Here is a 12,260-nt window from a genome sequence, read left to right on the forward strand (position 1 = left end):
ATTGGCGCCACGTAGCGAAAAGAAGAAACGACTGGCGCGCTGTTGTTAACTCGGCTATAATCGCGTAAGCGGTGACTACGCCAATCAAGAAGAAGAAGAACGTTAATTTCAAATTTAGAGCTCGACAAATGACAATAACAGCAACAAGAGTTAGCAACACAGCCAAGCTGCCAACACAAACAAGCTGCGAGCTGAGTAGGAAAACATACGAGGTATGCGCGAGGAGGTTGGTACGCAGTGTTGCAAGGTAAGTTAGTTGCCGTTGCCGGATAGATGAAGTAAAAGACAGCCGCAGGGCGCGTGCTAAATTCACAACGGACGCTGGACACAAGAATGCATTGGCAGAGGCGAATAGACGGACGGACGAATATGCGGCCGAGAAAGTCAGTTAGGCAGCAGACTGCGAGTCAGTAGGCAACAATGACAGCAATATGGTGAAGGTGGCACAGAGTCGAATAACGTAAATTAGAGCGAAGTGGTGGCGTTTGCGGCCCGCGCAGCACACACATACTTCGCAGCGTGCGGATCGGCGGCAGCGAACGGTCAAGCTAGCGGACGGGGTAAGAGCTGGCAGTGACAGCACAGGCGGCCGTTCGGATGCCACGAATGCTTTTGGTTGCCGTTCGGTAGGTGAGCCAACAAAAATGACTGGAGTGACAAACGTTTAACGGTAATAATCTTTAATGCTGTTACCAAAGTTGGTTTTGTTGTTCGGCTAATGCGCATTGTGTGCCTTAATTTGTGGCAGCCGCTATGCTAGTGCCGCTGGCAACACGAAAACGAAATAAAATGCATATTTTTCTTGGCCGAACTCCCGCCAGCGCATGGCGAAAACGGAGTAAAATCATTGCAATTTGTGCTGGTTAAGAGCAGCGAAGTCGTTGAAGCCAAATATGGAAAGTCTTTGAACACTTAAAATTAGCGATAAGACAAATCTGACACCTAGCAAAGTGGCAAAGAGAAAAATTAGTGAAAATCCATTTCCATGTGCACTTTGTGGCCAACGCAACCGAACGAGTCCGCACAGCAAGTAGTATGTGAAAGGAACGCCGGATGAGAGATGCGGGAGTGCAGAACCACCCGACCTACCACAACAAATCGCCGCGCATCAAAGTCACAAGGAAGCACAATAAAACAGCAAACTGCAAAGCGCACTAAATCGCCGCGAAGAAGACAAAGCGCAGTCAAGTCTGCTCATGCCAAAGGCGATCGATGAACAACAACGAACCACCAAATTGACGATGTGCTGTTCAATTGTCTGGGCCAACTCAGCTCAAGCCATAAGAAGAAGCGGATGAGGTGTGGAGGCCCACACAGCTGAGCCAACAAGTGGCCATCAAGTCACTACGCCGCCAGCATAGAGGCATAGCGCAATGCGAGTGAGGGCATGCCGACATTTGCCAAGTTGGAGCGAGCCTCTGCTTGCTACATGGCATTCTAAGGCTGTTGCCGTTGGTAGCGCAAGCAATGAGTCGGTTTGGACTATGAGTATCGGATAACCTCATTGACCAAACGCATTCGAGGAACATCAAATGTGAATTAGTGCAACTACAAGTTGCATACGCGACCGAGGAAACCAAAAGGTAGCAATGAAATAGGGAAGCTGCAGACGGACACACTGGAAGACGAACAGCGGCCAGAGCCATGTAGATGCATAATAGTTCGGAGCAAGCATAATTTAAACTTATTCCGTGTTTAAACACACATACGCACTTACTAGCCCATGTATATTTACACATATGAAGGAAATTAATGCAGCCGCGAGGAGGATGAGTCAGCGTTGTTTTGGGCAGAGTGAGGCCGAGGCGGCATGGACGTAAACACAGTTCAATGGCTTCGCTATTCGGAGAATGCTGTCGTGGATGTAGTCAACAATATTTATTTAAAATAAGTAGATGTGCCGTTGCAGGATGTCTAGCTGTGGTTAGCTGGACATGTCAGCTGAGGCGGCAGTGTTCTAACATATTAGAGAAATTGAAGTTTTTGGGGGTGTAGCAGCGCTGAGGTGATGATGAATTAGGCAAGAAGTCGAAATGTGTTGTAGAGAGAGTACTGATTCCCATCAATTGTCTATTAGTGTCGGAAGCGGTGATTGACATTTTGGCAAACGGCGAGTTGTCTTTAGAAATATTCAGTTTGCGTCGAGAAATAAGACTGTCTTTGCTTGATGCCGCGCGAAGTTTCTCTTATTATTTGTGGCGTGTTCCAGAAAATGGAAGTCCGAAGGTCTGATAAGTATTTTTCGAAATTTTTTTGATTCAAATTTGTCTGCCGAAGCGCCGCTGCCATTTTCAACAACGATCTTTTATGGGATGGAAACTTGCTTGTCTATGGCAGCCGAAAGAAAATACATAAGTAAGAAAAAACCATTCCAACGACATTCGGCATGGACCAGGCTTTTTATCCGGCCAAGAGCCCTCAATAACGCTCTATTCATAGAAATCACTTCCGAAATGTTTTCTGTCGCTACAAAAACAACAAAACGCCAAGTAAAAAAGGGTTATAGTACCAGACTGCTTCTTATTGACAAATTATCCCAAGACATAGTCTAAATGCTAAGGTTCCTGTCTTAGCTAATCAGAGTCACGGCTGCTCTACATAAGCTCCATTCTGCGATGTTGCAACATTTCGTTTCTCGATGGAAATAAAACATTTACGGGAGAATATGCTAAGCAACTTGAGAAAAATTACGAAATTAGGAAGCTGTGAATCTTACTGACTGAGAGGAGATTTACAAGTCGGAGGTTTGGTCTTCGAATATTATAGGTTTCATTGGATAAAATGATGTGTCCATGCTTTTATTAATAGAATAATTGGAAAAAGCACACTTTCACTGTCTCAGCTAAGACCAAGGTCATTGACTCTTCTAAAACTTTCACTTTAAAGATTCGGCGAGACAACCACTTCCTGTGCAATCTATCTGTGCAACCTTTCTGATTGAGAGCTTATCATAAACTTTAAAGTCCGCCTCTTCCATTCCCCCGCAATAATGAAATCACGAAACACACCCTTCCGTCCCATTCCACCTATTCCACCCATTCCACGACCATTCTTGCCCTTTCTTAATTTAAAACCATTAAAAGTGAAAATTAACGAAAGTGCTATTTTGTTTGCATACGAAAAATCGGAACCCTCATACCCTCATGCGCATATGTGGCAAGCAAATAGTCCTAAGTCCGCTAATACTGATATATGTATCTAATGGAAATCAATACCGTTTTTTATGCCAACAGTCTCCGCATTGCCACCGAGTTTTCCGATTACCAATTGATTATGCTCGAATGTCTCTTATTTTCTAATTATAACAAAGAGCATAACACACATGTGCTGCCTCGCATGTGTGCGTGTGTGTTTGAGTGTGTGTGTCCAAAGTGCATTTGTCATTTTTGGCAGACACTGACAGCACTACCCCGTGCGCCACGCGACCCGAAAAGGCTACCCCAGACATTTTTTATCAGCGATTCGCAACCCTTCTTGCAGCCAATATTTTTTCGTGTAATTAGTGTGGAAGCGACACGGCGCAGCGCACAACAACAAATCATTAATGACCATAAGTAGAGGGAAAGCAATAAAAAATTTAAACAATGGGGGTGGAATGTGCATGTGTGCACATATGCGAATTAAAAAATAGTGGTTGAAAATGTTGCGAAACATTAAGTGGCCACATATATGTGTGTGTGTGTATGTGGATTTGTTGAAAATAGTGCGAAAAGTCAAAAAGGGAAACAAAAGTACAGCGAACACTTTTGTAAAAAATTATGAAAATTATAAAATTGATTATAGTTTTTCGCACTCCAATTACTTGCTCTTATTGCGCGCCAAACGGATTTGGCGCCGTGTGCATACAGCGCTTGGCAGTGAGCGCCAACATACGCTGAGAGAGCGCGATAAACAAAAGGGGAGCGCAGCTTTCACACGCGCGCAGCAGAGACTCCACAAGCGCCAACGGCTGCATTGGCATCCAGCAACAAAAACATTGAATTCGAGCAACTGCCACGTTTATTTGCTCTTTAGTTCGCTCTCTCTCTCTCTCTCTCGCTGCTGCCGCGCCAAGTCTTCGTTAAGCTGGCGCAGCGATAGTTCCCCACTCTTGCATGCTGCTTGTTTAGTAAGTTATTTGGGGCTGTGGCAACAACAACGCTGTACACAGTTAATGAGCGCCTCACACACACACATGCCGCGCAGCTATCGTTGTGGGAGCGCCTCATTTGTATGTTAGCGCGCTGCAAAACCGCCTCAATTAATGACGTCATTATGTTTTTTTCGTATTTTTGCCGTTAGCACGCTCTCGCACGCATTCGGGCGCTCTCCGCCAAGCTACCACAGCTGTTGGCCGCTCTTAGCGGAGAGAGCGCATCGATAGCAGCAGCGACGTAGAGTGGGTGGTTTGTTGGTCTGCTGTTGGCCGGCGGCTGCGCTTCCACCACCAACACCAGCGCCGTCCGCCCGAACGTGCGTCTTGTCGTAGTGGCGCGCAATTCATTCTTCGGCAGCGTTGTATTTTGCTTTACTTTGTTTGCCGCCTGCCGTTGCTCATTCGTTCGACACGGGCATTTGCGTTCGGTTGTGTTCGTTTTGCTGTGTGGCAAGCACTTAGCAGCGCGGCGACGTCGTTATCGCACACACAAAACAGCAACAACTGTGGCAGCGGAGACTTCGTTGGCACGTTGTTCGTTTTGCTTGCCAGCGCTCGGTCGTTCGGCTGGCTGTCGTGCCTGCTGCTCGTTTTTTAACTGCTGTCATATTAATGTGGTTGCTTTTAATTGTTGTTGCTGTCCACTTAACGTGTTTGTTGTTACTCGTAGTGTTGTATGCATGTGTGCGCGCTGATTTAATTGTTGTTATTAGTGTTGTTGCTGTTAGCGCTGCCAACGCGTTGCTGGCGTTTCTTTTGGGGGGTCCACGGCAGCGTAGCGGCAGCGCGCGTCGGCCGACTGGCAGCAAGCAAGCACAGGCGGCCTGCGAGTTAGCAGCGCTGCTCAGTCTTTAGACGGCGCTCTGCCTGCTCGTACGACTCGCACGGACGACTCTTGAAGCCACCGCTGAACTGTGAATACATTTGGAACTCGCATGTGAACCGATTACCATCTTGGCGTAGCGAGCTCACAATTAAACAGATAATAATTGCATAAGTAGCATAATTAAATATTTTGTTGTGCGGCAAGTTGGGACAGTCGCCCGTGTCTGTCTGTGTGTGTGTTGAAGTAGTGTTTACTGCAACATATTGGCGCTGCAACATTCCAGTGACGCGGTGCGTGTGTTTAATAAGTGACAATATAAATTTTTAAACCGTACCTCGCGACCGTTAGAACTGTTTTGGCGTTGCAAGTGCGGTTTATTAAGCGTGTGTTTGTGTGTGTGTGTGTATGTTTGAGCAGCGCTTTGTTTTGCATATCGACACCGTTAAATTTGTTGTGAGTACACTCAAAAAGCGTGCATTAAATATTAATGGCTCCAAACAACAACAATAACAATAACGATCACACGTTGTACGCCAACCAACAGCCACTTAACGCCAACTTTTGCTACCAACTCGAACTAACAACAATTTAGCAACAAAAACGAGAAACAAATAAGACGCAAACACAAAACAATCGCTGCAACAATCAGCAACAACAACAGTAACAGCGCCGTTACGTTGCGATCACAGCAATCGCCGTGATTAATTGCATGTGGCAGTTGAAAGTGATTGATAAATTGCAGCAATGCGATAGCCGTGTTGTTGCCGCTGCCATACTTGCCACTAATAACGCCAGCGCTGCCTGAGATGTTGCCGCGGAGGCGCACAGGTAGCCAACAGCAATACGTTTCGCCAAAAATAGCAGGCAACGCAGTTTTTTAAAACGCAGAAATTTCAAAATTTTATTTGTGTGCATGTGGCGCAAAATTTAAAATACAAAGACAGCAACAATAAACCGCACGAAATATTATTGAAAACAAAACGCAAAGCGCGCAATACAACAAATGTGAGTAACGGCAATTATTTGGTGCACCAACGCATTTTTGGAGCCGAGAAAGTGACCGCATTTTAATGAGACAAGCAGCGCCCGGACTCGGCCAGTGCCCCAGCGCAAGGATAAACGAAAATGCCAAAAGTTGCAAAGTGAAAATTTTTGAAATTAAACAGTGTGCGCTAATTAGCGCTGTGCATAATACAGTTTTCGAAAACAAAAACAACAAAGTGTGTGGAAGAGAAATTGGAAATAAACAAATTTTGTCGCGTCAATGGTGAACTAAAACAAAAACAACAAGTGCGCTAAAAAAATAAAAGTAATATTTAATGATATTATAAATGATCATCATATAAATAACAAAATAATTACATTAGCAAAGTATTTTCAAAATAATTTTAAACTGTTTGCAATACAAACTACGAAAACCAATCTGCGCTGTACAATTTTTGCCTGAAAAATAAGCAGAGAATCTAAAATTTTACTAAAATTATTGAGTTGAGGTAAGTTTTCTTGAATCAACTGCTTGTTTGTTATAGAAGCTTAGAAAATATAATTGAATTAAAGTTTGAATTAAATAAATCAAATAACTAAAATAATTTTAATTCCAGAAATCGGATAAAAATTTTGGTTAGGTTAAGTTTAGGTCAAACTGGTAGGCCAATAAGTCCCCTCACAGACCAGTTTGGGTCCTTTGCGATACCAGATGCAAATGTTTCTATGTCGGAAAGAAATAGTCATCCTTTAGGGTACCTTCGCTAGACATGCATTTTAGCAGAATTAGAGAATAAAAAAGAAAAATCTTAATACTAAGCTTGGAATTAAGATAAAAAGAACAATTCTTTTCAGATTCTTGCGCATTTGCGTACTTCATTCCATGCATATTTTCAATTTTAAATTCAAATTAAGAAGAAGTGCTTATCTCAATTAAAAAATGCAAAAATTAATCCCAAAATTTGAAGAAATAAGGAAATTTTTTAAATAAATTTTGGAATAAAAATGAACTTAACATCGAACTTAAAAAATAAAAATTTAATTTTCAATACAAAATTTTTGAATGAAGAATTTGCAACCCTGGTATTTGGCCATTTTGGCGCTTTCCTTATGAGTTTACGATATTTAAAAGCATTTTTCCAAAAGTCTACTTTAACATTTTGATAAGCTCAGCGTAAAAAATAGTTGAAAACATTAGGGTGTTCATGACAGATTTTTCACAATGTGAAAAATGTTACAAAACAGAATTTTTGAAATGAATTTTAACTATTTTTTTAATATTTTCATTATTTAACCAGTATGTAAAAAATCTAAGACTTTTTTCAAAATGAGTGGTTTCTATTTTATCGTTTTTCTTTCACCTGTAAATTTTTGAAAAGTGATTTTACGTTATTTTGTATTTTAGGTGAAAACATATGGTCATGATCATAATATTTACACAATTTCTAGTTTGAAATGAGAAGTTTGAGCTAAAATTTTTTGAGTCGAATACTCAATGATTAGATGATTAGATTAGATTAGTACATATACAAAAATTTTTCAAAATTAAAAAAATTAAAAAAGTAAATAAAAAAATTAACTTTTCGGTTTTACATATCACTGACGTTTAAAAGCACTGACTTAAAATAATTTTTTTATTTTAAAATTTAATTTTTTAAATTAATGAATAATGAGTAAATGAACGAAATATCGGAAGACGCTAAAGACAAAGAACTTCCACTGCTGAAGTGATTCCGACTTTCTCCGTGATTGAAACCGACAAATAAAAAAATGCGTTAAACTAGAAAATATACTTCGTACAAATCGAGCTGAACAAAAAAAGAAAAAAATAAATAAAAAAAAAAGAAAAATTAATGAATTGGCGGCGTAAGAAAAATTTGGAATTTACCACAAATTTAAGTCGATTGGTTTAAAAATCGATATGTCATTGTACATATATAGAAATATGCAAAGAAGAGGCTTATATATGGAGTTCAAGCTGGTCGGCTCGCAGAAAATTTTAAAACAGGTTCGAAAGAAAATGCGAAAGCAAATTTGAAATATGCTGTTCTGAAACAAACGCGATTAAATCTAAACTCAAACAGCTGATTGAACTGGGCGGCAAGCCTTTAAACGGCTGTAACTCAAAAGCTATTTGCGATATCGATTTCAAACTGAAATATGTTACTATTAAAGTATCGAAATATGAAAATCGTCGATTTTCTTTTTCGAAATTTTACACTATGTGTGTGCCTTAAATTTAAATTATAATGGTACAAATTTAATGCCAAATTTTTTTAATTTAATTTTTTTTTTTTCAATTTTTAAAAATTTGTATACGCGTATAACTGATCGCGCTTCTACTACTTTGATAGTATATGTTCCGATTTTTAACAAAAAAAAAAAAAAAAAATTAGAGGCTTTTATCATTTTGGAAAGCATTGTAATGGATTTCATGAGGTGTCTCATGCCTTTAAAAACTGCAGCGTGGTGTGCGTTCTTAAAAAATTTCATTTCGTATTATTTATCCGTTGCGAACTACACAAACCTCCAGAGATTGGTAACTTAGTTATGAATAGTAAACTCTTGACCGAGTACATCCCAAAGTCCCAGTTTTTTTCTTATACACTGAACAGTTTTAATTAAATTAGGCATGATGCTTTTAATACTCAGAAGAAAAAGTCGGAGACCTTATAAAATGTATTTACAAATGATCATCTTAACGAACTGAGACGATTTAGCCATGTTCGTCTTTCCGTCTGTTTGCATACATTCCCTCAGTTTTTGGGATATCGATCTAGAATATTTGTACACCTTCCTTTCTTATCAAGAAGCTGCTCATTTGTCGACATCATCGATAACGGACAACTATAGCAAACGCGTATAACTGCCATACAAACTGAACAATAGGTATTAAGTGCTTGTATGGGAAACTTTTTTATTAGAAGAGATAACTTCAAGAAATGGTACGAGTTATTATTAAAGATAACGATGCCATCTCTGAAGAAATTGGTTCGATCGGATCACTATAGCATATAGCTGCCGTATAAAGGGAACGATTCAACTGAAGACCTCATCTGGACAAAATTTTCATTTGACGAGATATCCTCACGAAATTTTGCATGTTTTATTATTTAATATTAAATCATAATACCATCTCTGAAGAAATTGTTCTGATCGAGTAACTGTAGCGTAACGTAACGATAAAATTTCTTCTAAGGCGCCTTTGGTAATCGTATAGGTTATTATAGCTTCGTTGCACAGCAATTCTTGTTTTTTTTTTTGTTTTACTTAAGTTTTTTGTCTAAAATTCGTGAACCAAAAATTAACGATAATTATTTCAAAAATTTTATTATATTTAATTTCGATATTTGTTCCTTGGCGTTCAACAAATCGCAGCTTAACCCCATGCGAAAATATGAAAAGTGAATGAAAACTTCAAATTCAGTTTCAAATACAAATTAATTACGGTAATTACCGTGAAAAATGGCCGCTGTTTGTGCGGCGTGAGTCAATGAGCAGCAAATTTAATACTTTTCCATACAAAAGTTGCTGGCAGCTCGAAAATATGCTCGGCGCTGTTTACACTTGCAATTAATTTCGCAAGTTGCTATAAAAATGCAATTCGCATGCAAAGCGCGCCAAGTTGCTAAAGTGACAACTTCAACGGCAACAACAACAGCAAGAGCAGCGTATATTTAAGCTTAATTTACAAAGCGTCGCTTATTTTGGACGCTCCAGCATGCATGTGTGCATTTAGATTTATTTGCATGTGTTTGTTTAGTTTCCAAAGTTGAAGGCCAGCCAGTGTCAGCTGAAGTCGGGTCTATTGACTTCTCACTAAGTAGTTGCCGTTGCTGCCATTACACTTGCATTACTAACTTGCCGCAGCGGCAATTGTTCGGCATAATTAAGTTATAATAGAAAAAATAGAGAAAAAAGTAGTTGAAAACATATTTAGAATTACCATTTGATTTTAATTACTGTCGCTGTATTGTGCTTTTTCACACACCAACGACGCAAGCGACACAGCAAATAAATTACTTAATATGCGCGCGTATGTGTGTGTGTGTGTGTGTGTATGTGCGTTGCCTGAAACATACTGCAGTTTGTATAAGGCAAGAGTTAATCATTCTATTAATTACAATTAATGCAACTAATTATTCTAATTACAAGTGGAGAGGCAGAAAAAGGTGCATAAAAAGCGGAAAATATACAACAATAGCAGCAATAATAAAAACCCAATTGCATTTTAAATCTAATTTGTAATAAATTGTTGCTAGAAGCTTCTTAGTTAGCATTGCCAGCAATAACTCAAGCCGCTGCAAGTGGAATTATCGCATTCGCAGCTCCGCAATGATTGATATTAAGGGCAATGCGCTAATGATTGCAAAGCGGCGAGCGGGCAGCGGGCAGGCGAAAATTATACAGTTATTATTTAGCGATTACTTACACGAACGTATGTATGTGCTCGTATGTCGACTTGTATGTGCTGCAGGTGCTCATTAATTATTAATTAGTAAAAGCGGATTTCGATTTCCCCACAGCATTTGATGAATGAAAATAGAAGGTATGGAATGCTTGATTTCCAAGCATTTGCAATTTAAATTAGGACACCATCACATTAATGCGGTAATTACCCGGGTTTTACACCATTTATTAGTTCCTGTTGCTAGTTGTTCGCACTTATTAGGAGCAAATTCATGAAGCATGTCTTTAGTTGGAATAAAAGCGGCTATCGATAACTGTGGCAGCTGCAACGAGAACTGAAATCGAAATGTTTAATTTTTGATGGCGATAATGGCAGCTCATAGTTTTTTCTAGGTGTTTGAATTTGTTTGAACCCTCCGCACTTGATATCGCCTTAGCTGAAAAGAAAAAACCAATGTTGTCAGCTGCATGTCGTCACCTAAAATGCCAAACTACGTATCATGAAAAAAAAAAAAATAGTGTAAACTGAGTTTTTTATTGCTGACGATTTATCACATAATTTTGAACAAAATTTTGAGCTGCCGCTGTCAGATATAACCATTATATAACCAATATAGTACGACTATATAACCATTTTATAACCTATATATACCCGCTTTATAACCAAAACTCAAATTCTTTTTCAATATGTGTAGTTTCTATTACATCGTTTTTCATTCGGCTGTAAAGCTATGAAAAGTGTGATTATGTTATTTTGCATTTTAGGTGACGATATACTGAAATCTTTCGAACTTTACGTAATGAAAGCGCTAACAAAAACTAGAGAAACTTGAAGTGTTCAAAACATAGGTTTAGTCGGTATTTGTTTATAAAATTTGTACACTAGATGGCGCTTGGGAATTTAGGTTAGGTTTGACAAACTGCTTTGGATTTTGTTTTCCTAAATTTGAATCAAAATACGATATTTATCTTATATTCATATTATTGTTGCCTACAAATGCAAGATATTTAATTATTCATCAATATATATTTTGCCGCCTTCGAAGTAAACCTCACCGGATGAAATCCACTTGTACCAACAATTTGTCCAGATTTTTTCGAAACTTTCATAAGTACTTTTTGAGAGCTTCTTCAGCGTATTTTTTTTTTCTCTTCGATCAACTGAAAGAAACATCACACGGCAAATCTGCTGAATACGGTGGTTGATCAATGGTATTCATTGCGCTTTTGGCTTTTAATTCGGTCACAATCGTGGCTTGATATGATGGAGCCTTGTTATCGCGTAAGATCCATGAATTGTTCTTCCACAATTCAAATGCAACTCCTTATTGGACGGCTGTCGCACCGAATCTAATTCATCATGCACCAAACCACGAATATCGACCAAAACATTGGCAATCACTTTGACTTTTGAGCGGCTTTGACGTGTATTTTTTGGTTTTGACTCGTTTTTTTCACTCCATTCCGATGACTATTGACCTTTCTGCATGTCCAACTCATAAATCCATGTCTCAACGGCAGTTATAATACACTCCGTAAATGTGTGATAGATATTCGTATTATCAAGCATGTTCAAAGAGATCTGTTTACGGTATTATTTTTGAAGAAAATTCAGCTTTATCGGTACGAGTTGAGCAAGAACGCGTTTCATACCCAAAATATCCGCCAACATCATTCAAACGGACCCGCGACAAATGTCGAGTTCACTTGACATCGCTCTAACGCTTGTCTGACGATCTTCAAATACCATATTCTTGACATTTTTAATATTTTCATCAGTTAGATAGCCACTCTGCCTACATTATATAATAACCAGACTGAAAAACTAAAAAAAAAATTGTATTTTGCTCGAACTTTCATCGCTTATGACAATCTCAAGGAAATCTACTTAATTGGGCGAAATTA

At 39.1% G+C, this 12,260-nt stretch overlaps 1 protein-coding gene across 4 annotated transcripts in view; it reads left to right on the plus strand.

The window, feature by feature from the left end:
* LOC108970751 (mucin-19) overlaps positions 1-12,260 on the plus strand; it is a 243,067-nt gene that overhangs the window by 91,529 nt on the left and 139,278 nt on the right. For 3 of the 4 annotated variants that reach the window (XM_018936305.1, XM_018936308.1, XM_018936307.1), the window contains exon 1: positions 6,296-6,454. The exons of the other annotated variant lie outside the window; for it this stretch is intronic. The gene's annotated coding sequence lies outside the window, so the exon portion shown is untranslated. Of the gene's footprint in view, positions 1-6,295; positions 6,455-12,260 lie in introns of those variants that run through there. 4 annotated transcript variants of the gene reach the window in all.

Source organism: Bactrocera latifrons, unplaced genomic scaffold (genome assembly GCF_001853355.1).
Source record: "Bactrocera latifrons isolate USDA-ARS-PBARC rearing strain unplaced genomic scaffold, ASM185335v1 scaffold_31, whole genome shotgun sequence".
In the NCBI taxonomy this organism is placed as follows: Eukaryota; Metazoa; Arthropoda; class Insecta; order Diptera; family Tephritidae; genus Bactrocera; species Bactrocera latifrons.